Below are 26,831 nucleotides of genomic sequence, written 5' to 3'. Positions count from 1 at the left end.
CACCACTATGAGAGTAGTGAGATATTGGCATAGTTTCCCAGAGAAGTTGTGGATGCCTTATCCCTGGAAGTGCTCAAAAACAAGGCTGGATGTGTCCTTGAGCAATTTGGTCTAAGTTATCCCTGCCTATGGGAAGGGAATTGGAACTGAATGATCTTTAAAGATCCTTTCCAAATCAAATTATTTCAAGATTTTGTGAATATTTTGAGATAAAAATCAGCAAATTCCCAACTATAGATCATGCAAGTTTGGTTTTATTTTTCTTGTGAAAAAAAGTAATTGGGAGAGATTTTTAAATCCAGTTCAGTCCACCCAAGATTTCCTTTGGATAAGCCAGTTGGGATTTTCTTCATTAATGTCTCTGGCTATGCTTCCCTCTAATCATCCATATAGTGCACACAACCACTTCACAAAATAAGGACAACAAAATAACCCATCTTGGCTACTGCTAACATGAGAACAGGTGGTTTCAAACAGCAGTGTATCAGTCCATCAAGAACCACAGGGATGAAGAAACCTCAAAGATCACTAAGATCTTCTAATAGCATATTTTATCATTGTTTTAATCAGATTATCTCTTGAAACATAGCTATGATATTCACCCAAGTAGATATACAATCCTAAACCCCAGCTCTGAAAGTCTTTAAAGATATGATTTCAGTTTCCAATATTTCCAGTCATTGCCAACATCAAGGGAAACTTACTCAAATGCAATATCCAAGTGATTATCTTCTGCTTGCACCCACATTTACCAAAAACCACACAGTTTTAATTTTACTTAACTCAAAGGGAAAAGTGCCATTAATTAGTCATCATAGCTACCTCCTTCAATTGCATACACTGACTCCCTCTCTCTGGTGGATGGATAGCTGGTCCCACAGTTTGGCTGTTCCCTTATCCAATCAGGAGATGTATAACAGGAAAAATGGTGCTAAACCAGGAGGTGTTGAAATGAAATCCTTTGTGACTGGAATTGCAAATATTTGGATGCCTGTTTTCTTCAGCCACTGTAGGCCATCCTGCAGCCATAAATGCAATCAGTCACCTATTTGGAGGTTTCAGGGCAATCTGCTTTCTTCTGCTAGCTTTGAGAGATCAAAAGAGGGACAAGAAAACCTGGATTTCGTTCTTGTTGCTTTATCTTAAGTTGTCCTATGATGAATGTTATTAATGACATTCAAGCCTCTCTTACAGTCTTCAGTAGTTAAACAGAGATATATAATAACAACATCTCCAGAACTTCCACTAACTAGAAGATCAGAACCATGTCTGTTTGTTCCTACCACAGCCATCTGGAAACCCTCTGGCAAGACAACTGGAAATCAGGGGAATATTTAACTTTTGCTCGCAGGCCATTCTCTGCTCTTTCCTTTCCCAAGGACCCATAGCACTTCCCCTGCTGCAAATACACAGTTTTGTTGGAATAACTCAGAATCCCCACTGTTACAAATATTCGATTGCCCTTTTGCTCACCTTACTAGAGTGGGCAAATATCTCCAGGAAATTAGAAGTAAAAACAGATGAGGGAAGCAACCACGCCTAAATTTAACAGAAATCTTAAAGGTCTGCACATGAACATAGTTTTTAGCACAACTGGCAGCTAGAGGGGCTAGGTTGAATGATCCCCTGCTGTGTTGCACCAAAAAATCAACAAACCAGAAGTTGCTACAAGTTACCAAAGGATCTAATTTCCATATCTTCACGAAATATGGTGAAAGCAATTATCAGATTGATAATTTATACTTCCTGCCACATGGATATAGAGACACAGAATATGTCAGCTGTGGCTATGATGAGTGCAGACTGGTTGCCACGGGGAATCTGAAGCTGGCTGCCGAAACTCAGAGAAAGGAAAAAATAGTGAAGTGTAGCTTGTATGGCCAAGAGTGAATGGGTCAAGGCACCTTGACAGAAAGGAAAAGCCAGAAAGACAAAATATACCCACTTCTTAATGGGGTATGTGATTTTTTTATTGAGCAATCTATGCTTTTACCCTGATGGCTGTCAGGGACTACAAGAGCAGTTTCTGAGAAAGGTTCTGGTATATATTGATATATAACAATATCATATCACTCAGGTGAAAAGGTTCCTATGGGGCCAAATGCATTTTCTTTCTGTTGCTCCTCATACTGACAGCTGTTCCAGGCCTTTTCAGGTGAGGAGGGACAAGAGAAGAAAAAAACCCAGCAACTTGCAATACACATATTGCACAAATTCACATCTTTACTAAGAGTGCACTTCAAAGAGGAGGGAAGAATAGGAATCTGTATCTGCAAGTACATAGCCTGACTAATACATCATGCCAAAAGTCAGCTCCATCATTAAAGCAGTATGAATGCCAATTACTGAGAGCACTGGACCTTCAGTAGTGTTGAGGCAGTTTTGTGCTGGCCAGTTAGTAAATGTCAGAAGGAAGGAAAATCAATTTCTATCGTATACCCATAGTGAAAGCAAAACTGTGCAATTAACTTATATGCCTATTGACTACATAATGAAAAGTGCAATTAGAAATATTGCTTGCAAATCCTGCCATAGTCAATGGAAGCATTTGGAGTCATGGGAAGCATGTGGGTATATTTGAGTGTATGCTTTATCTAGAAAGCAGCAGAGAGGTAATCAAGTTAGAATTAAATATAGTTATACCAGTTCAGTTAGACTACACAATTCATTTCTAGAACACAAACAATAACTCACAAAGTGAATGAGATCATTAAAGCCAATATACTTAAAAAATTTATTTGCTGAAAGCATGGGACTGAAAGCTTTACTTAGAAATGAAAAATCTAACAAATTGGCAACAAAATGTAATATAGGAAGGAAATAAAAATAAATTCAGAACAGCAGGCTGACTGCCATAGATAAGAAACAATAAAAGCTGGAAAATAATCCCTGACAACTGAAAATTTATGGCACTGCAAAATACAAGTGATCACCCTCAGACTATTTTAATTTAGTAGAATACTCAAAAGCTTCTTCTGAGAAAATTAACGTTTTCAGAATTCCCATTTGAGTTTGTCTTGACTTCAGTAAGTGTACTTATACACACTCACTATACCTATGATTTTTTCTTATATTATTATTACAGCAGGATTGAAAACTGTGTGTAAATTTTTTGCTCCCCTTCTGATAGATTCAATAGTTATTTGGATACCATGGTATCTATCCCAGAAAATTTTTATGCTGAAAAAAGTAACTTATAGGATTTGATGCATCAGAATGAATATAAAAAAGATAAATATACCAAGGAAAAGAAATTAAAATTCTAAGCTATTCATATCCACTTTCTTTCAACTGTCCAAAGTTTTGATTTTTATATCCTTTTGAACTGTGTTCTTTAATACATTTATGCTTGTATTAAATACATAATATAATACACATAGGACGTGAAAACTCTTCAGCCTTTTACTCGCCAGACTCATATATATTTAAATGCATGCAGTTAACCTTTCCATAAATGCAGTCAAAAGTAATTCATAGCAAGCACCTGACAAGATGGTAACAGAATAAGATAATTAGCATGGAAACCATCAGGACTCTGCAGAACCAGCCACCTTTACTCCTACCAGTTGTAGGAGCATCATCATTCTAAAAAAGGAGCAAGACCATTTTAAATCTCAAATTTTTGAACAACTAAAGCTGAATAAAAATCTACCCAGTGGTATATATCTCCTGTTAACAGTCCTCATTACATCTCTACTGTAAAATGAATGAGGAAAATATTGAAGTAGGTACAATACCTTTACCCCCTAAAAGACACTAGGTCACTTGCATTACTAGGCTAAAACACTGAAGTGTCTGCCTCATCTGGTCCTATTTTTAATTTTATATGAAAATTACATTTATGGGGTAGACTAGTAGCTGGTGGTAAGGTTTAAGGCAGGGCAAAAATAGCCTTTTCCCTAGGAAAAATATTTACAACAAAAAACTTAAGTAAGCAACAGAATTCAAACAGAATAGTGGATTCCCCTGTCTGGAAAATAGAGTGAGTCCAGCACCTTCCTAACAGGGCATTTCCTCTTAGGAACAGAATAGTGACTGTCTCAAGTCTGGAAAGGGATCCAGGCACATCAGATAATTAACCCCAGGCTTCTTCCTAAAAAGATTAGTCAGGGCTGAACACGAAAAAGGTGCCAGTGATCCAGCAGGAGGGTGGTATTTTTCTGTTCCATCTCTCAAGCCTCTCCTCATCTTTCAGCAAGTGTGGGAAATGTCAGCCATAAGGAGTTGTTACATTCTGCCTCCAGGGGAAGGGATCGCTGCATCTCACACAGGCTCCAGAGGCAGCAAAGTCTCCTGATTCTGTGGCCACTCCAGAAGAACCCTTCACAGTCCCTTGTAGGCTTCCAGAAGTAGATAGGGGCAAGAAAACTAGCAGGGAGCAAGAGGCAAAGCAAAGCTCTACAAAACAGAAAAAAGAGACACCTTTGAAGTCCTCAAAGCCCAAGTTTAGTGTTTAGCCTCTACTCTGAGGCAATAAAGAAATGGAGACCAAGAGATACATGTTTTGCACTCCGTTGGCATCTGTGAGGAGAAGCCAGCAAGTCAGAGGCTATTCCTCAATTTTCCTTAGTCTTCCTTGCACCCAGGAGATGCTCTTCATTCAACCAATCTTCCTCTCTTCCTAGCAGGAAGTAACAGGCTCTTCTTTCCACTTGCATGCATTAGCCCTCATTAGACAATCAAGGTATGATTTTAATTTCTGCAGAGTTCTGTCCCCTGCATGGAGAAACAACAGCCACACAACACAAATTACCTCCTTCCAACCCCAGACCCAGTGGGAAACTCATGCACTGTAGTTCTTAAGAGTCTAGGCATATCTCATTAGCAGATAATCAGCAAGCAGCTCATTAATTAAAATATAAGCACTTTATTACAAAAATAGAGCAAATTCTTCAAAGGATACTTTTACCTCATTTCTTATGATTTGTTGTGATTTTGAACATCCAGTGCCATGATTTTGTGTTTCAGAGATTTATTTTTTTTATGTAAAGCGGCATCTGAATAAAAAAAAATTGTAAGAATGTATGATATTGTCTATATTTCAGCCCAGGATATGTAAATGCAAAAACCTGAAAACAAAATGTATGCATTCTGCGTAACTTTGTGGTCTACAGAGTAACAGGAAATAGATTTTGATGTGATTTATGCGTAAGCAAATGGAAAATCTAGCAAAATTAAAATATTGTCAAAACCAATGAGAAGTGTTTCAGTCCTAAGCACGGGGATCTTGACTCAAGAGGGAGCTAGGTAGCTGGCTTTATAAGCAGAGCATTTCAATATTCTTACTCATTTTCATTTGAAAATTAAGAAATTAAATAAACCTGCTTGTGCTCACAATTGATCTTGTTGACAAGACAACAGCTAGGAGTTTTATTCCCTAGGGTAGAGCCCATGACTGCATACTGATGATGATTCCATTGAAAGATTTAAAATGAACATTCAAATTCAGCTGAGCTGCTTTTTCTATAAACTGCAGTGTTCAAGAAATCCTTCATTTTCACCTTCTCTTTTCAGATGAGAATTCAGAGGATATGCAACTCTTTTCTGAACTAGTAGAGCAAAAGTAAACACAAGGACTGGTAACATCACAGAATATCAGAATGGCCTGGGTTGGAAGGGACCTTAAAGATTGTCTCTTTCCTACCCCACTGCCATGTCCTCAGAGCTTCCTCCAGCCTGGCCTTCAAATTTCCAGGAGTGTCACTCAACTATTCTTCATTTCCATCAGAAAACTGTAATGGTATATAACATAAATTTTTTTTATTGCAAATACAAATTTTCAAGAGATTTGAAAAGGTAGACACTGTGACCTGATACTTTCCTGCATAGTTTGCTAAAATGCTTTTACCAGGTAAAACTAGTTTTACTAGCTTCAAACATGAATTTAAAAAACAGAATGAACATAAAGAAGTCTAAGCAGGAGACAAACTCTATCACAAATGTTGACAGAGACATCCAGATGCAGCAGTGGCAAAATTATTACAAGCCAGATAAAGTAAGGAATTACTTTTCAGAGAAAGATAATTTTATGGAATCGCTTACAGATTTTCTCTCTAACTCTTTTTTTTTAGTTGTTGAAATTTATAATTAGTGCTGCCAAAGTACTGGAAAACCCCTACTTTAATAAAAAAAATTAGCCTGAATAATAGCGGGAAAGCAAAACTAAAATACAAAAATACATACCGTAGAAAATATTTTGAGCAAAAAAAGGAATGTGTTTATGTTTTTGTGCAGGCTGGCAAGGGTGCACCTGGCAGCTTAGTCTCCTGCTGTAAACAGTAGGAGAACTGTACCCAGCTCTCCCAAGTCAGTAGATGGGAACAATTTATTTACTGTTTCTCCAATACAAAAATCAACTTTTAAAAACAACTCTCAACTTTTGGTTATGATTTCTTGCATAATTATGATGATGTTTCTCATGCATGGCATCATTCAAGTCAAACCTGTGCTTGTGACTTCTGGCACCCCTGAAGTGCTGTGGGGCAAGGCCCAAAGGTGGGGAAAGAAGAGGGACTGGCTTTGGGGTTAGTGTAAGAGCCCATGTGGCAGTGGCAGCATACAGACCTTGGGACTGCCAAACACACTGACAGAAGAGTCAGCCCTTAGGATGACAAGGCTGCTCTCACCAGCACTGGGATTCTTCCCACAGCCGAGAAGGGAATGCAGCACAGACACCCATCCAGACTGCCCACTGTTTCTTGCTGTTCCATGACTAATAATCTCTTCTATCAATTTCAAAATATGTGGAAGGGAAAGCAAAGGCTATTCACAAAGTGTTATGTAAAGCAAGGAAGAACATCTGCAGCCGTTTTTCTGGAGGAAGTTTCCATCTTTTACTAATGACCACAGAATTTGGACAAGGAAGGAGGGAGGGAAAAGGAAAAGCCTTATGGCCTTTTGGCACTTGCATTCTCCTTCTTGTCACCAGGTTGTAAAATGGGAAACAGTTACACAAGATTTGTTCCTTTCACAAATAAGGAGGGTGCTGGAACTGATTGATTTATTTATATAAATTTTACAGTAATGGCTTTGCTCTCTGAAGTGACAAGGAAAGCTTGGATGAAGCAGACATATTGGTGAAACTATGTTGGGACAGAGTCTGCAAAAGCAAACATATAAGCCCAAGCCTTGTCACCCCTACCCCTAAATTCAAAGCATGTGACAAACAAGCACTATGCCAAAATCTGCAGAAGTTATGTTTAGTTAATTGTACTAGAGTTTATTTACATACTATAATTTACAGCAGCAGGAAAGAGTCTTAGCTAAGAAAAATGGTCTTTGCTTCATTTCTAAATAATGCTTCTAACTTCGCATGTAAAGAAAACACTGTTTAACAAAGGGTTAAACTTCACCATCATGCCAGAAAGCCATCCAAGTTCATTCTGCTGTAAGCAAATTCCACTGCCAGTTAACAGGCATTATTGCTGTAACTCTGAGAAAAGTTCTTAAATAACTCTTTGCCATGAATGCATTGAATTATATTTTAAAAGATCGGTGTCTTCCTTCAACGTGGCAAATGTTGATGAGGTATTTTCCAACTCAGAGAAACATATCAAACATTATTAAAACAATAGACTCCTTGGGGGAAATGAAAGTAACACCTAGAAAACTCAAATTAACAAAAGTGGACTTTAAAGTATCACATGAAACACAGCAAGAAAAAAACAACAGATTCCTATGTTAGCTCTGTTTGATACCTGATGACAAGCCACATATACTACCAAATTCTAAACTACAAAAATGTTATGTATGTGATTGGATGAGGGGAAAGCAAGAGGGCCTGTCCTGAGAGGCTGGAGATGAGCAACTGCTTCCTGTGACAGTAAGCATGAAAAGCAAGTCTTGGGCTCTGCAGTTTGGGAGCCAGTCTGTTGTGATGAGAGAGGATGGTACAAGCAACCCAGAAAAACTAACACAACACACTCACCAGGGGTGTTTTGTAATTTTCCTGTTGGTTCTACTGGGAAGGAGGAGGTAAAAAAAGCTGTAGACTATGTCCTTCCTCCACATAACTAGGGAAATGTGCTGCACAAGGCAGGCCAATCAGCAATAGCCCTCCCCACTCAGGAAGAACAGAGAAAAGGGTAGCAGAGGACAAGCCAGCAGGAGGAGACCCTATGCCATGTGGCAACTGGCTCTTTAAGGTTCTTTGTGCAACAGCTTCAGAATTGCTAATGGCTGCTGCTGCAGTGAAGGTTGTTTTTGATCCCTGATAATACCTGTGAGTTTCCCAGTGGAGTATTAAATATTCAGCCATAAAAATTCAGCCAAATCAAACTTGGCAAAAAAAATCCATTTTGGCATTCAAACATTCAAAATACTTTTCTCTTCACTGTTTTTGAATTATGAGTGGAAAATGACACATGTGCCTTCACCCAGCTAAGCAAAAGCATACCAGGACTCCAAAGCCTACTTTTTCAAACTATGAAGTAATCACTTAGTTTTGTTTAAAAGTAGACAGTTATTACAGCTGAAAAAAAAATGGTGTCAGTTAGAACTACACACAAGAATGTCTGTAGGTTTTAGAAAAATACAGTCAAGAACACCATGGCAAAACCATATTTGAGGTACATATTGCCAATAACCCATAGACAACCTGGTCTATGCCCTTAAAATTTTGTGAACATATATGGTTTTATTTAACTTTTGGCTTTGAATTACTTTGGAACTGGTTTTAAATGTTACAGATCTTCCAACCCACAGAAAAGTGGAAAGGAGGTGATGTGTCATTATTTGAACTCTACAGAGGAGAGGACACATTTCCTGCATCGCTTCCATAGAGGTATGATATGCAAATCCCTACACAGAAGTAGCCAGAAGAGTTGCATTACCTTCACAAAAAGAGCAATACAACTTAATAAGCAAAATATTTATAGTCAACATTTCTACTCTAATTTTGCTTCTTCTGAGCAAACTTGTCATTTGGCAACACTAGCTCAATAACCACCTTCGCACTGGTAGAAGCTAACATTCCCACCAGCACATGGACATGCCTTCCTCTGCTCTCATACCCTGAAAAAATTAAGTGTCTTTCCAATGAGAGAAGCAAAAGAGCAGAAAGTGTCACTGCATTTGACTCTGGCTTCAGAGAGCTTAGGAATTGCACCTAAAACAGTACTTAAAGTCTTAGACCCCCCAACAAGTCCTTTTCAACTTTCTCTTCCTAGAACAGGGCTCCAAACACCTACCTGGGATACTCCAGCTTGAAGAGAGTGGTAACAGCTGCTTGGCATAAGACTCACCAAGCAAACACAAACTACATCCTCAGCTTTCCAAACAGACCGAAAGAATCAGCGGCCTCCCATCAAAGTCACTGGCACCACTCCCTAACCCGCCACAGCAAAATTAATCAACCCACGCGTTTGATAGTAGCCCCCAAATTTATAGCCTCCTCTCAGAGCTTTGATTTGTTTCAATTTGTTCAGCTGATCTGCTCAGCTGTCAGACAGCAACTGCCAGTCTGAAATCTCATCCCAGCACACATCTCAGACTACTCATCACCAGGCAATTCCTGTACCATCAGCTGAGCTGTTCTGCTCTGCAAATGCAGGATTCAGGTCCTGGTCCTGTTGTCCAGGTGATTAAGAAGTTATCCACTGCTGCAAAGGAGACAAAATGGGTCATCAGGACCTATTCTAAGGCATGTCTTTTGGGGAGAGCTCTGAATAAGAGGCAATGTGGAGAACAGGTGGAGAAAAGGGGTTTTTTCATGGTACTAGTTCACAGTGTTACCTATGATGGGATTGCCCAGGTTATGGACTACTTTTAAATAACTATCAGACACCTAAGGAACTGCCTTAGACTTGCCATGGCAAGTGGACCCCTTGTTATGTTTACATTCCTGGTTATCCAATACATTTCATATTGCTAGAGAAGAACAAGGTGACACTCAGTCTTTAGGGGACCTTAGAGCAATCTAAAAGACAAGAGAAATAAGCTGAAGCTACACTTGAGCGTTTGTATTCTTCCAGCTTTACCATCCAATATCCTTGTAAGCACATGTTTTAACCTGAACAGACAAGACCAAAAGGCCAGGAGCATGAATAGCAAGAATGGGGAAAATGCATGGTGGAAATTAGGTGGCTTTGAACAAGTTGCTGAGAGATAGAAGGCTTAAAATCATCTGAGTAAACAAATTGCAAATGGCAGCCAACAGGGAAACATTTGAACCCAATACTATTACTCCCTAGGCAATTCAAAATATACTGTTTAAAATTCTTGTTTGTTATAGCAAAACTCTTTCACTTGGATATCTTCAGGAAATTATTAAAAAAAAAAAAAAAAAAAAAAAAAAAAAAAAAAAAAAAAAAAAAAGATCAAGAATCCCCACCAAATTTTAAAGCACAGCTCGTATTTGCAAATACATTGTTCAATATTTTCCACATTCTAGCCAGGAAGTCTAACATTAGGCTTATGAGGAATGGGTGTTATAGGCTTTTAAATCATTCCTCGTATGTGCATGAGGTGATTTATGTGACAGCTATGCACTGAAGTCCACATATTCACTTAGAAAAATGTACCTTCCAGAACAACATAAATAAGTAATAGGAATTCAATTCAGGTAGATTTTCCAGTTTCCTGTAGTGACCCCCAAACTAGAGTGCTTGTCTGTAGACAACAAATTGAATTAGGATGTTTACTGGAAGAGGTAGATGACCTGCCCCATTAAGCCAGCTGACATTTTATTGTAATCTCTGACTGAAAGCTATTCATAGAATTTTGCTTTCACTTCAGGTTTCTCTTCCTTAATCCTCTGAGTTATATTATATGCTCTTCCTATAGGAAGGTTATGTTACTAGAATTTCTTCGAGTAAAATACAGACAGCTGCCATTTGCCATAATTTAATTTTAATACTGCCTTCTCAGACAAATCTTAATTTAAGGTTCATTTTTATCACATAGAAACACTAGATCTGTATCTGCAAGCCACCTACATAAAGTTCCATTTGTCAGCAGCATTCTGCAGTGAGATTGCCAAGATTTGGTCTCTTCTTCATTACATTATCTATCAATATTCTCTAACATGATTAACCGAACTCCAACATGTTTTGATTAGATATAGTGTAAAAGACATTCGTAATAGTACTTCCCTAGCACATTATGTATAAGCAGCAATTCATTTGAATGAAGTCTGTAAAACAGTGCAAAACAACAGGATACAGATTGCTTTCAGACTTTAAGTTGAGCTGCAATATATTACACCTGATTTACATAACTCCATAATGTGTTAGGAGCTTTTTGGGTCAGACCCATGACCACATGGTCAGTAGGACTGTATCACTCAGATACCTATAAAACAGGTATAGAAAAATAAAAACATGATATTGGTTTGGCACAGTACAAGCCCATTTTAGAAAATGCACTACATGACCTTATTGAAAAGTCAGGGTACTTAAAACCTTCAGTGTGATTTTTCCCCCAAAGTGACAGCATCAGTCTTTTTAAAGCAAATCCTTTTATGTCCATTGATTGATATTATTTCCTGTTTCGTCAAAGCAGTAAGGAGTGACAACATCTTTTTACAAAATTTCTTTGAATGTTGTAGATTGTTTTTATAAATTTGATATATCATTTGGCTTTGGGAACTGATTGAAGGAGACATTAAAAAAGTGGAAACAAAACCACCAAATCCCCAAATAGCTGAAGAATGTGTGTTTCGATTTTATGCTGACCAGTATTCTGATAGAAACTAACATAGTGGAGTTTTGTAAACAAATTAAAACTGCTTCCTACATCAGGGTTTATCATATTTGACACATTCTACACCCATCTTTTTTGATGCTTATATTGTTTCCTTCCTTCTCATTAGCTATAGATATATAAAGAGAGTCACAACTGTGAGTTTTCTCACAGGTTGATTCATTAGGCCACTGTTTAGTCTTTCCTTCTATTACCCACAAATCAGTTGCCACAAATGTAGTTCCTTCCTGGGAGAGTGCCTTTGGAGGCCCAAGTGTGTTATTACATCACCACACCTGAAGAGAGCAGGAGCCCCACTGACTCAGGAAGCCCATAAAAAGTATCTCAGAGGAAGCCCAACATGACAAAATGAAGGCCTCTGACACACTTCTCTGCTTGCTCAAAGAACAAGCTGGGAGTGCTATCAAAGGCTACTCAAGGATATCCATACCTCCAGATTGGCCAAACTACCATGTCTTAAGTAATTTATCCTATATCTACCAAAGAGTTTTGTTTGAATAATTCGAAAGGATGTTACCTCTCACAAAAATAACAGCTTCCCTGCATCCTCATCATACCTCCTCTATAGCTAAAGGTTCTGCAAATTTGTGCCCATTCTGCATGGGCTTTCACATGCAGAATGAAGTGAGTAGAACTTTGTAAACTGTTCTTAAAAACTGCATTGAGAGACCTGACAGAGAAATAGAAAGGGGCTCTGTCTTGCAGATCCTTGATGTTCCGTGTAGCAAGACCTCAAAGCAAATTCACCTATTGATTTTCCAAAATCAATTGATTTATTCCCATGTCTGAGATTAATTAAGTGCTTAAAAATTCAGCAAGATTGGAGTGCTTAGAGGATAGGGTTTTGAAACTTTTTTGCAAAGCAAAGCTGAAAGCAGGCACTTTTCTCCCACGAATTTGCAATTTTTTCATATTAGAAAGGCAAAACTATTTGGGCTTGCATTTTTAATTATTACACGAATTTGGCATGAACTGTGCTTAGAAAATCTGATACAATTGTTATTCATTATTCCAGGAATCCTAAATGCTGATGTAATGTAGCAATGTACAGGTTTTTTTCATGGGGAGGGGATGTGAAAGGGGGAAGAGGGCTTAACCTCACAATATTTAAAACCAAAGCTGACTTCCATTTCTTTAGGGAATTTAAAGGATGTCTTCGCTAAGAGCAGATGCGCACATACATATGTGTTTACACATATGTTCACACAGTCAAGCTTGCTACAGGACCTAAAGGAATAGGATTGAATTTGGATAAGAGTCATCCTAGTCATGAGGAACTGGTCACTCAGGCAGGAGCGTCAAAGGTGCTGACTGTGGTCCAAACCACATGGCTGTGTTTGGTTGGCTGTGGAAACTGAAAAGATTAACCACTTTAGTCAAAAGGCTTCTCAGGTCAAGACAAACTAACCTTTTTTTGTAAATCCTAAAAGTAGAGGACACCCTTTTCAGTTCAGTTACTGAGGAATGTTTTATTGCTATTTTTTTATAGGATCAAAGAATGGTTTAGGTTGGAAGGGACATAAAGATCATCTTGTTCCAACTGCCCTGCCATGAGCAGGGACAACTTGTGCTAGACCAGCTTGTTCAATGTCCCACCCAGCCTGGCCTTACACACTTCATCTGCTACCTCTGGCAACTGTGCCAGTGCCTCACTGCCCTTATATGTGGTGGTCACGGTGTCTCAGGAGCCTTGTCCTGCTTTGCCTGGCTAGCCCTGACACTGGCCGCAGAGAAGGTACAGCTCACTAGACGGATCTACCTCACTGATCCTGTGAGCCCTTTTTATCCCAAGTGTGTTCCATGACTGAGGAAAGAAGGGAGAACGCTTCAAGGTTTCTGCCACTAGAGTTTATTGATGCGCCACAAGGGAACACCTCACCTGCCTCAGCAGAGCCCAGACTGCCCTGGCGCAACAGCTTAAGGACAGGGGAAGAGAAAGGGAGGAGTCGAGCAAGGGACCAATCAGGTAAAGGTAGGCAGTGGCTCTGCATATGAAAGACAGACAGAGGAACCAATCAAGGAGGGGAAGGAGGGAACAGCCGGGATCCTGCCCAATCACTCAGCGATCTCACTGGAACTATCTAGTCCCAGGGTGGGGCCTCGAAGCGATAGACAGGACCCGGGGGTTACATAACGAGTGACTGACAGTTAACTGCAACTGGGGTAAACCATAAGGGAACAAACTCAGGGAGGTGCATTCAACCATTGAATGCATATAACAAGATAAAAATAAACCATGGATGCAAACATTAAACTGATCAAACTAAAACATACCACTACACTTACAGTGAAGAATTTCCGCCTAACACCTAATATAAACCTGCCCTCTTTCTGTTTGAAATCATTACCCCTAGTCTTACTGCTCCACGCTCTTGTAAAAAGCGCCTCTCCAGCTGTTTTTTAGGACCCCTTCAAGTACTGGAAGGTGCAATATGGTCTCCCCAGAGTCTTCTCCCAGATAACAGCTCTCTAAGCCAACCTCTCCCAACTCTCTAAGCTTGTCCTCATAGGAGAAGTGTTCCAGTTCTGATCATCTTCATGGCCTCCCCCGGGTCCTTCTCACGCTGGGGACTCCAGAGCTGGATGCAGTGCTCCATGTGGGATCTCACCAGAGCAGAACAGGGGGTTGAATCACCTCCCTAGTTGTCACAGTGCTTTGGATGCAGCTGAGAATTCAGCTGGCTTTCTGGGCCGCAAACATACATTGTTGGGTATCAATTCTACTCCTTAGAAAGCAATCTCCTCTCTGCTATCATCTTTCACTAAACTGACTGCATTTCATAAAATTATTCTCAAGTTTGACTTGAATTTAGACCACAGCTATGACTTGCAACAAAATCTCAGTTGGAAAATCTCAATCTGGACAAAATGGCTTTCTGGATTTACCTAGCTCCTTGGTAAAGGTTTAAAGTTAGTGCATGTGTGTCCATTACTGCAGTGTAACCAATATTGGTGTAATGTGGAAGAGATGAATTAACAAAAGAACAGTTTTATGTTTTGGCATGGCCAGAATTAAATATGCTCTCATTCCAAGAAAGCAAAATCCCAGTATTATGTTCTCAGAATACTTTAAAAGAGTACATAAATTTATTTCAGTTCTCCCCCAAAATATCAATTTTAAAATTTGAAGTTTCTTATAGACACACATAAAATTTCTCACAAATAATATCAAATATTGTGGCTTCTGAACTGTAAATGGTAACTTTAATATTTATATTTATCTCTGCTCTTCATAGTGTATTCTTTCTTTGTAGGTGCTTCAGACAGCCTTCCAAATATCCCAGAAGCCAGATTTACAAGCACAGCTACAAACGATGCACCTGCAAAATCAGTCTTTACTGAGCTCTATGGTAATTCAGTTTTTACCAGTCTGGAGTGAGAAAGACAGCTCTGATTAGATACACAGATACGGATTTTTTTTCCGGAAGCCAGGGAGCCTTTATATTCAACATCTTTTAGTCTTTATGCAATACATGCTAAACAAACAACTACTGAGTTCACTGGAGGGGAAGAATGTGGCAACAGACTTCTGGAAATGTTCTGTCAAATGCTGTATAAATTAAGGATTTTAGACTAAGGACAAAGAGAAATGCCAATGGAAGAAATTCAAATGGAGCAGGTGCAAGTCAGAAGTGACAGAACAAATAAATTTACTACTTATACAACTAGAACTAACCAAACAACAAGAGCAGATATACTAAGATAATCCAAATTAAAAAAAACCCTCAAACAACTATGGCCAAAGCCATAGTATGCCTATATTAATCAAGTATCCCTATAAACAGGCTGATAAATTAAGTATATGTTCTGGCTTTATTTTATAGAAAGAACTTTACATTAGAGATAACAAAAGGTGCTATCTTCTCACTTGATGTTCACATTCTGCCTCCGTCCTGGAGATGCAATAGCGCTCTCTTCTCATTTGTTCCATCAATTTAATATTTTTCATAAAAATTTCATATTTAAAGGTCCCCTGTTAGGAATTTGATTTTTTTTCAGCATCTTAGCACATTCAGGAATCTCAATATTCAGACTATTGTATCAAATAGAATCATTCATGGAAATCAGCAACTTCAGTAAACTTATAAAAGCTTGGAATACTTTGATTTTCTAACTAGTCCCTTGAATTTTTCTAGTCCCAGCTCATGTCTGATGGTCTACAACTTCTGCTTCCCATTCCCACTGTCTTCTCTGGCTTTTGGTACACCAAGTTCTGATGTGGTCACAGCTGCCCAGCATCTGCCACAGACTGGGGTGACTGTGCTACTGACCAAAAGAGTTGGAGGGAGATCTGGGCCACAGCTTGACTGTACACAAACTTGCCACCAGACTTCAGCCAAACTGCAATTCTTCTGTTTCTGACTATCAGTGCTGCTTTCTGAAAAATTAAAACAAAACTCAAACCTAAAAACAAAAACAAAAACAAAAACAAAAAAAAAAAAAAGGAACTCAGATATATAGCAGAAAGGTATTTTTGCCTCCTATCCCAAAGAAATTGAGAGTATCAAGCATCACTTAGGATTTTTCAGCTGTAAGTTATGGTTAATATCTTAATATTGTATATTTTGGAGCTACTGGACTTAGTTAGGTATCTCTTTTCCTCTGTTCAGTCTGTGGTAGTCATACAGGCAACTCACCTTGGCAGCTAAACAGGTAGATCCAAAAGATAACTATCTCCTTCAAAGGAAAGTATCTGCTAGTGACTATAGAGGGAGTCTAACTACTGCCTAAACCTGAATGCCTCATTTCTGTGTAGCTCTTAGGTGAGAATATGAATTCACACATAGTTCCTCAATACAGTCAGATGTACAGTTTGAACTGGAAGTTTTGAAAATAGGGAATAGCTTATATATGATGATTTTCAGAAAAATAAAATGACAGAGATTAAGGAGAGTGTAAGAATGATGCTTTAGCTGAAGTGGTGTCCTGTGGAGGCTTCCAAATGCAGTGCAGAAAGAGCAACACTCCCGGCTCTTCCATGGAGGATGTCTAGTCCTTGAATTCCTCTAACCTAGTTATCTAGTCCCTTGTTGTTTGAAGTTAGCAGTTAAAGGTGATTCCTGGTATGTTAATTCCCCTACCCCTGATTTGTTACCATAGTTTCCCCTCAGTTCTGTACCCTGATTGGTTCTTTTTGTATCCCTTCCCTGACTGGTTAAGTTCTCAATCCGCTTTCCTATTGGTTGTTTCAGTAGACCCCACTCCCTGGGTTAAGAATAAAAACCTGGCTCTCGGGACCTTCAAGGTTCTTCTTTGGAGAGTCATCAGAGAATAAAGAAGGCTCCTGAAGAAGACCCCTGTCTCCTGTGGTTTCTCCTGCACCACCTGGGAAAACCTCTGCCTAAGAAGAAGCTGCTTGGGCAGCTAAGGCCTGGCAAGAGCTGACAGGCCTGATTGCCTCGGTGATCTCACAATTGAGCTGGTCACTCTATAGGAGTGTCTGTGCTGCCTGGGTTGAGGCCATCTCTCATTGAGCGACTCACTCAGGTAGGTCACAGCACCCAGAAGACCCCCGCCAGGGACCTGGGCAGTCGGTGACAGTGTCTAACCAATCTGCCATACAGCTATTGTGGATGGTACTGAAAGTCAGTAGTAACACAAAGAAAACTGAAAACTGTAGATCAAGACACACCCTGGTATTCCAACAGAGAGATGTTTACACATCACAAGATTGTTCCTTTCAACAAAAAGGTTGGGGCTACATTCATGGCAAATGATGGGCATCAGAAGAAGACAGATATCAAGGTATCTTGATATGAAGGAACTTCTATGATTGAGAGGATCTGGATTATTAACCTGGCATCAAACTACTGCATAACAGACCTTCTAAACCTGTAGAGACTTATGTACTAGTGATTTGTTATCATCCCATGGAGGATATAAGATTAAACAGTTGTTCTGAAAATTAAAGACATTGGATTATAACTTGCCAAAACATAGTTTGGGTCTGTGTGATCCTTTCATGATTTAAAACACAAGTCAAGCAAAATTCTTGTTTTCATCACAGCAACTAACCTACAGCAGAACACATAAAGTCTGAGGATTACCGGGGCAGTTCAGCCAATACAGGTACTTCAGACTTAAAGGAGACACAGGGGATGCATAACATTTCTAAGAGATGGGCATTCTGTGTTAAATAGCTGCTCCAACCACTGCAAGTCTGCTGATTACAAGCAGCCTGTTACCATTTCCACCTCTACTACCATACTGTTTTGCTCCTGAGGTACTCAGTCCTACTAATGAGCTCTCTCATAAACTCAGTGATAAACTCAGGTCACAATGGGTTGTAGTGCAAAATTGTTTTAGGTGTCACCATCTCTTAATTCTCAATAACTAGTAAAAGGACTAAGATAAAAGAGAATTAAGTCCCTGACCCTTGAAATTTCTAGTTCAACATCCTCCAGAGATCATTTGTGAAATGTTGCCACCTTGATACACTGACCATATTCATGGTCTCACAAGGCTATCCATATTTGTGCAGCACAGATTGTGAATTCCATGGCTGCAACAAAAATCATGTTCTAATACAAATAAAACAATACTCCAGGATTCCCTCCAGGGCCATTAAGATTTCCTCTGCTCTGTTAGTTTTGGCTTTGGACACTTGCAATAAAAATACATGTTAGCTACAGTTCTTCTACTTTCTCAATTGTGGGAATTCCAGGGAATACAAATCTAAAAGCAGAAAAATGTTATTTAAAATTCTTCATGTATCTACATATATTATATATAAATGACATTCAAAGTAACTTTTAACAATTTTATATTACTCCATGGTCTGTATATCTGTCTATTGAGATACATATTAATAAACTTCACAATAAACCAAAGACACAGACACTTGAAATCCTTCTCACCCTCACATCCCTGGTACTCAAAAGTCCCTGGCCCACCTGTTCCAGGCCTGAGACAACAGCTCCGTCAGAAATTCCTCTGATGTACCACGGCTAGATCAATGGGCTACATCTGTAAGAGTAATTAAAAGTTCCATGCTCTAAGCTGACAGCAGCTAACATCTAATGGCACAAAGAAGTTGCTATCAAACTCATATTGCCACCAAACCACCACTGGAGTTGTACAAGCTTCTCCTGTACAAACTGCCAAACTCACTCAGAGCTGGGAGATATAACCAAGGTAAGAGTCATACCTGGGACCATTCTAACAATTTAGCAATGTAGAAGATCAGGGTCCAGTCCCCAGCACTGTTTAATCTTCTACAAATCTATCATTGTCATTACTCTGGTTTTATTGTCAAAGATCTGATTTTCTGTACCACTGCCACTGGTGCACTCCCTGGCCTGAGCCCCATTGAAATAGTTCTGTGGTTTCCACCCAGGTGAAAAGAGTACCCAGAGCAAAGGAGGACCTCCTAGATTCCAATCCTATTTGTGAATGTAAGCTTCCAATTCCTGTAATGGAGACTTGGTCCTTTCTTTGGTGCCCTGGCCAAACCAGAACCCATCACCAATACACCCTGGCTAAGGTACATATCCCAGGGCCTGTTTTGTACAGTTCCTTTTTCCTTTCTGGCAGTCAGATGCAGAGAACTTGTAACCACAAGTTTTAGAGTAGGAACACTGCTGAGGCAAAAGGACCCATAGTGTTGAACTATGAACAATACCCAGTACAGGTCTCGTTTAATGGTGCTGGCAGGTCCTGGTTTTGCTTCTGACCCACTACAAGGGAGACCAGAAGTTCCATTCTTAAAAATCCACTAGGTCTTTTACTCTTCATGACAATTCCTCTGCAAGCAAAAGAACTGCTACAGGCATGCAGACAGACAAACCTGAGTCTTTCACTGATTGAACTTTCTTTCAGAGGGACATGATGCTGGAAATTGGGATCTGAATAGTGGTGAGATGATGCAGTCAGGCTTCTGATCTTGAACTATGTGCATAGGCACCACGATGCAGTACCTGACCTGCACATGGCATGCACAGCCTGACTCAGATACAGAAGACTTGGAAATGAGCTGTTTATCCCGGAGCAACTGCAGCACACCGTCATCCAAACTCACCCAGGGGTGTGAAGAAGCCACTACTGCAAAGAAATTAAGTAGTGCTTGAAAGGGGGTGCAGATTAATTGGGTTTTTTCCCATTAGTACTGGGCAATGTGTTATCCTGCCATGCACCAGATGATCTTTATAGAAAAGACTTCAGAGATCTGTGATAACAGGTATCACCAGATACCAGACTATAAGCACTAAAACACAGAATTGTGCTGTCTGTTGGCAATGAACAGTGACTACTTGAATCTATTTTTCAAGAAGAAAATCAGTTGCAGGCTCTGGAGAACTGGGAAAAAAGCTTTCCAAACACACTCCATGAATAGATAACTCCCCAGAAGTCAAGGGCAATCCATTCACCACGAAGAAATGCATCCAGCCACATTAACATCCTGAAAAAAACCTGTGAATATTTTTGGCACATACTAGAAAGCTAAATCTATTACCTTAACTGCAAACAATCATTTAACACAGTAGGTTATACAAATAGATAAAAATTTCATAACTTGTCTTATCTTCGCTTTCAAAAATATTCCAGTATAATGCAAGACTTCCTTGCAATGCACAGGGTTTTAAAGCACCTGCATTGCCTTTAACTGCTTCAGCAACCTGACGGTGCTGTGCCATGTATATAGGAAAGACAACCTTTCCTATTAAGGACATTTAAGTGCAATTTATTTCTGTACAATGCTGAGCCTTGTAATGATAGTTTCAGAGGAGCACAAACACAGTACTAGTGCTGCAGAGACATTGCTTGCTACACTGAACTATATTTGACTACTGACAAAAATCCTCAAAGTCAAAATCAACCCCACCAACATCAGCAGACAGTCTAATGCAGCTGGAGCCATTTCCTTGCATTTAAAAGAGAACTAATTAAAAAAAAATCAAATGAGATGTTACATTTAATAACAATGCTTGATTCATTCCTGAAATGTTTCCTTCAAATTGTATCTCAAACTGAGTGGGTAAAATCCCAGACATACCATTTCTAGATACATTCAAGCTCCAAACCTCCCTGGATCTCTTTGAATTTGTGTCATTAATGCATATCTACTTAAGCAACTAATGCTTCCTTATGTTGTAAAATACTTGCACTGTAACCAAGGCTGGTGACATATTGCACCAAGTTCTCAGCACTGGTAAACTCAATTGCTTTTACTTCAGCTAGTGAACTGTACCACCAGTTGTGCAGACCACCTGCAAATGCTGTCTGCATTTACCTGCTTCATTGTTATTTCCAGAGTAGACAATATATGTCCCAAACCAGAGATCTAAGTTGTGAGCCAAATGAAAAAAACTCCTGAGGTAGAAACCCTAGCACTGAAAGTGAGAGAAAGCCCCCCTAAACTGCATTTTTACAGCATTTGATTCTACTTTAGTGCGTACTTTTCAAACCTCAGACACTCTTGTGTCCTTCAGAAAGAAGCAATAATGATGGCAATCATGGAATCTTTAGCAACCAGAAAAGAAGGTTTGTACGTGAAGGGCTGCAAGTCATGTTCAAATTATGGGAGGATATGTAAGGAATGCACCCAAAATACTGTACATTTATGGCACCCCAGAGGTTTTGATGGCAGTCAGGGTTTTCCCCATCTTCTGTTCCCTCTTTCACTTTTGGCAAAGTGCAGTAATTCTACTGCCAAAAGAAGTCTCAACTCATAACCTATTTTTTTGAGGGGAAAAAAAGCAGCACAGTTGACAGCAGCTTTTCTCCAATTCAGATGTTCTTCTTCAGTTTCTGAAGAGCCAGGAAAGATGGTAATTTGTAGTGGTGATATCCCTTTTCTTCCCATTGAGATACTGACATTGATTTTAACATCTAACTGATTTATTCCTGAGGATATGAACCAATGAGAATTGCAGCTTCTGAGTACCTTAAAAAAGACACAAAACAAACCAAAAAAAGACAAAAAAACCCCACCCAAAAAACCTCCACATAACAACCAAAGAAAACAAAAACCATGAAACAAAAAACTTCTTAACACACTATTTTGAACACAGACATTCAGTTCATTGTGTCCTTTCAAATGTTTTAGAAAGAAAAACTAAAAAATATTACAAGATATCATGACTCAGAGGAAGAGACAAAGTATTAGTTGTCATAGGAAACCCACAGTGCTTCCTTTTTACTCTTTCACTACTTTAAATCATTTTATGGCTCTCTTCCATACTAGGATTGTTCTTTTGGAAGTTCGTTCTACTCCTAATTCCATCTTCAAATGCAGCTGGCTGATGCTGCGTGGATGTTCAGCTGTCTCCTCTGGGACGGACTCTTCTCTCTAATCAAGAAATGCCAAAGTTTGACAGAAAGCATGGAAAAAAATACCTAGTTTTTACCGCAATGGCTATGTGATGTTGTCTGTGACTACAACAACAAAGATGCAGTTAGAGAATTCAGTGTGGATGCTTGCATTTCAACCTGTAAATAAATGAAAACAAATCACGGGGAGAATGTGTCTTGATTTAAGAAATGGGACTCTGCAAGGAAAAAAAAATTATTGGAAACTTTTACCGAGTTTCAAAGGATCATGTTGCACAGGGGACACCTGGTGATAAGGCCAATGTGCTACAAGGCACAGAGATTTCTCAGCCACCTTGGGAATAGAAAGCTACATTCAGCTCACTGCTATCAGGCAACAGAAGTGAACAATGAAGAAAGAAAAGGGTAATGTATATTTGGACTTCTTTAATATTTGCATTTCGGTTACAGATAATTTTTTGAGGCTCATGCTGAAAAACAGTGTTCAAAGCATGTGATGTTTTCAAACTGACATTCCTAGCCATCTTTTATAATCACTGGCTAACCCTCCCCAACCAGATTTTAGCTTAGAAAAACTAAATTAATCCAAATTTTCAAAATTCACTAAATAGGATATTTGCCTCTGCTTTGGTATTCTGCTTTTCTATTTGTTTGTTGCCCCATCCCAAATTTTTAGGCAGTAAACTGTCTGCCTCCTGCTCTGCTTGTTCAGAGCATAGCACAATCTGAATTAACAATACATAAGAGTTTGCTTTTTAACGTTTCAGACTGTATTTGACCTATATTTCACCAGGCTATACTTTGCATCAGAAAAACCCTTGAGAAAGCAGACAAGCAACACCACGATGTAGTGAACAGCATTAGAAAACAACCATTTAATTCAGGCAGAGAGATAGAGTCATTGTTCCTCTCTTCAAATGCCGAAAAAATGGTGGACATCTAAATCAAAAGTGTTTTGAATATATTTTGTTTGATCTTACCTACAAATTAAAATTAATTGTGATACATAACCAGGTCTCGGGCTTCTGTTAATCTACTAAAGTGTGCTTGTGTGGGAAAGAGAGAGACAGTAAGTGGGAACAAGATCAGCTGGGTTTTGCAATCTATCCTCAGGCTTCACTTGCGTCCATTTCCAGAAATGTCTATATCCTTCTGCCTGTCTTAAATGCCTTCCCAGTCCCTGGTGCTCCTCATGTATGTTTAGGCACCAAGACTGGAGCTGCAATCAATGAGATGGAAGACCAAAAGTCAATACAGGGATTCCTCAAGATAACAATCAAAAATCAAAATTATGTAAAACTAATTAAGGCTTGACATTTATAGAGCAGAATTATGACCTTTTGATGGCAGGCTTTAGAACTCATCACATACTAATTTTCTCCACTGAAAGAAATACTCACTATGCACATTGGAAACTAAACTATGTAATAATAATCAAAAATAATATGTCTTTTGATAGGTACTTTTTGTTTTCCCCAAGAGTGGAAACAGTTGAAGATCTTAAAAACCTATTTAGTCAACACAGCTCACAAAAATGGTCAAACTAATGGTGTACACTGTGTTGCTGTAACAGATGGAATTGTTGAGCAGGAAGTGTTTCATTGACAGAGTAAACTGATAAGCCTGTTTTCATTTAAGAAAAAAAAATCAGTCAAGTGTAGTATGATTCACAACAGCAACAAAAATACTTTGGATTAGTTTTCAGTTCTATTAGAAAACAGCTGAAGATATTGTTCAATTAATCTGTGATGTTGGAAGTCCTAAAAATCCATCTTGTTCTCAAACGTCCAGCTATTAGCTGTCTATTGTAAAGAGCACATAGAGTCACAGAACCACAGAAATACAGAATATCCTGAGTTGGAATGGACCCACAAGGATCATCAAAGTCCAACTCCTGGCACTGCACAGAACCATCTCCAAGAGTCACACCAGGAATCTGCCTGAGAGCACTGTCTAAACACTTCTTGAATTCTGTAAGGCTTGAAGCTGTGACTTCTTTCCTGGGAAGCCTGCCTCAATCCCTAACCACCCTCTGGGTGAAGAATCTTTTCCTGATATCCAGCCTAAACCTCCCCAGGCACAACTTCAGGCCGTTCCCTCAGGCCTTGTCACTGGTCACCACAGAGAGGAGATCAGTGTCTGCTCCTCCTCATCCACTCATGAAGAAATTGTAGACTGCAATGAATTCTGCCCTTAGCCTCCTCTCCTCCAGGCTGAACAGACCTCTCCTCAACAGCTTCCTTTCCAGACCCTTTACCATTCTTGTGCCTCTGCTTTGGATGCCTCTTTCATAGTTTAAAATCTTTTTTATTGTGGCACCCAAACCTGCCCCCAGCCCTGGAGGTGAGGCCGCCCCAGCACAGAGCAGAGCAGGACAATCCCCTCCCTTGCCCGGCTGGCCAGTGCTGTCCCTGATGTCCCCAGGACAGGGCTGGCCCTCCTGGCTGCCAGGGCACTGCTGGCTCGTGTCAAACTTGTCATCAACCAGGACCCCCAAGTCTTTTCCATGGCACTGCTCTCCAGCCCCACATTCCCCAGTCTGTCTGTACATCCAGAGTTGCTCCATCCCAGGTGCAGAGTCCAGCACTTTCCCTTGTGGGGCTTCATACAGTTGGTGATGGCCCAGCGCTCTGATTTGTGAAGGTGTTGCTGCAGGGCCTTACTGTTTTTGAGGGAGACAACAGGTCATCCCAAATTTGTATCTGAACTTACTTAGTGCTCCTTCCAGTCCTGCATCCAAGTCACTTATAAACGTGTCGAAGAGAACTCAGAGCAGAGGATGGAGCCCTGTGGAACCCCATCAGTGACAGGTCACCACTCTGATGTCAACCTATCCACTACAGCTCTTTAGTGGCCCACACATGAGCCAGTTAGTCACTCATCATAGGATGTGTTTATCTAGCTGGGGGCTGGACTTTTTGTCTGAAAAGACTCTGTGAGAGAAAGTATCAAAAGCTCTGCTAAAGTCCAAAAATATATCATCAGCTCCTTTTCCTAGATCAGCCAGGTAGGTTAACTTTTCATGAAAGGTTTGATTAGCAGGACTTTCCCTTCTTGAAGCCATGCTGGCTGTGACTGATGACTGTGTTGTCCTTCAGGTGCTTTGCAATACCTCCCAGAATAATCTTCTTCATAACTATCCTTGCACTGTGGCCTTGCAGCCTAAGGTAGAGAAGTGCATGCTCCTGAAAACAGAAACATATCCATCTGAAAAGGACACTGAATGAAAAAGCAAGGTTTAATAGCAACAATACCATCCATGGAATAACTTCCTGTTCACAAAAAAGTAAACTGAAGTTACACTGCCTTCACCTCAGCTCCCCAGTCCACGGAGATAACATAGCCCATTTACTTTACATTCAGCCCTCCTAAATCTCAAGGAGGAAGAGGACTCTTTTTCCAAGGACTCTTTTCATACTAACAACGAAAGGTTCACTTACATCCTGGTTCCCAGCTCTGTAACTGCAAACGCATGAAGAACTGCTAAGTTACATATGCAAGGCTGGGTTTTATAACAGCTTTGTGTCGTGAACACTTGCATTTGAAATAGGACACATACTCATAAATAAGATAGCATAAAGAATGGAACATCTGTAATTATTCAATGTTTTGCATGTTCAAAGCATTGGATACATAGAAAAAAGTTCACTCAGTGTAACTGATGCTGATGTGTTTATAAAGGGTCTTTCAGTAGAGAAAGTAAAAAATATCATGATTCATCTTGTGATTTAGGATATGTATGCAAGTTGCACAGACCTGAACATGCAGAATTTGAATTCGTTCTCCTTTGATTACATATGGTTGGAAATCCATATTTTCAAACTGCATTAATAATAAATAAATTAATTAATTAAACTAAACCCAGAAACCTGAGGAAGTTTTGGCTGTCAGATTGCATGTACAATTTGGCTGCCTGTTCTGGCAGAGGAGGAAGCTTCAAATGAGGTCCTTGTACTGTGGCAGTAAGGCTATGGTTTGTCTTTGCTTTGGACAGGGGGAGGACGGGGTGAGTCCTGCCCAAAAATAATTTCCAAGACAAACAAACCATCAAAACAGAAACAAACAAACAAACCCTGCCCAGACAGTGTGCACATGGAATTCATATCCATGATAGTGTATCAGTGGAATGCCAGAAAAGTCCCTGGAATTAATGGGAAAACCAGAACTAGTGTCAGCAGCCAAACCAAAACTTACTGACCACACTTTTCTGCACCAACTGCAATAACAGTGCAATATTTCCTTCCAGCTCATGGTAGCATAGCTGATAATAAAGATGATGAATTTTCTTCAAACAATAAACACTTCCAGAAGTTCAGAACACAATACACTTTCAAGATAGCTGTAATAAAGAAGAAAACCTCTTCCCTGCCTTTACTAACCTTTCTCAGTGCCATTTTACTGCATGGACCCATGGGCATTCAAACCCATACTTCAAGGACACTCAGCAATAAGATGCAGGAAAACCAGGGTGGATGTTTGAGACCTGCTTTGTACATGCTACAGTGGGAGAGGATCATGCTAAGCTTGGGATCTCTAGGCTATAATATAGCTTGGTTTCCCTGGAAGCTCCTACCAGTCTCAGGTTTTGAATTGGCTTCCTACATTTATCACAGCATGTCTCTTTCCTAAAAAACTCAGGACTGTAGCTGATGAAGGAAGAGGACTCTGAGCAGTGAATGGATTTTCACCTTCCAGTCTGCCACTTCTCCCTTCTAACAAGCAGAAAAAACCAGCTGAAAAGCCATCCTACTCTCAAAGCAACTCACTGTTGATACAGAAGACACCCCAGTCAGCTTCAGCCTGGGCAGAAATCTGCCCTTTGAAATTGGAGCCTCTTATTTTCAGAAAAAGGAAGCTTCATA

The sequence above is a fragment of the Sylvia atricapilla genome, chromosome Z, assembly GCF_009819655.1.
Source record: "Sylvia atricapilla isolate bSylAtr1 chromosome Z, bSylAtr1.pri, whole genome shotgun sequence".
Lineage (NCBI taxonomy): Eukaryota > Metazoa > Chordata > Aves > Passeriformes > Sylviidae > Sylvia > Sylvia atricapilla.
The sequence above is the reverse complement of the archived record's forward strand: the minus strand, read 5'-3'. Positions refer to the sequence as shown.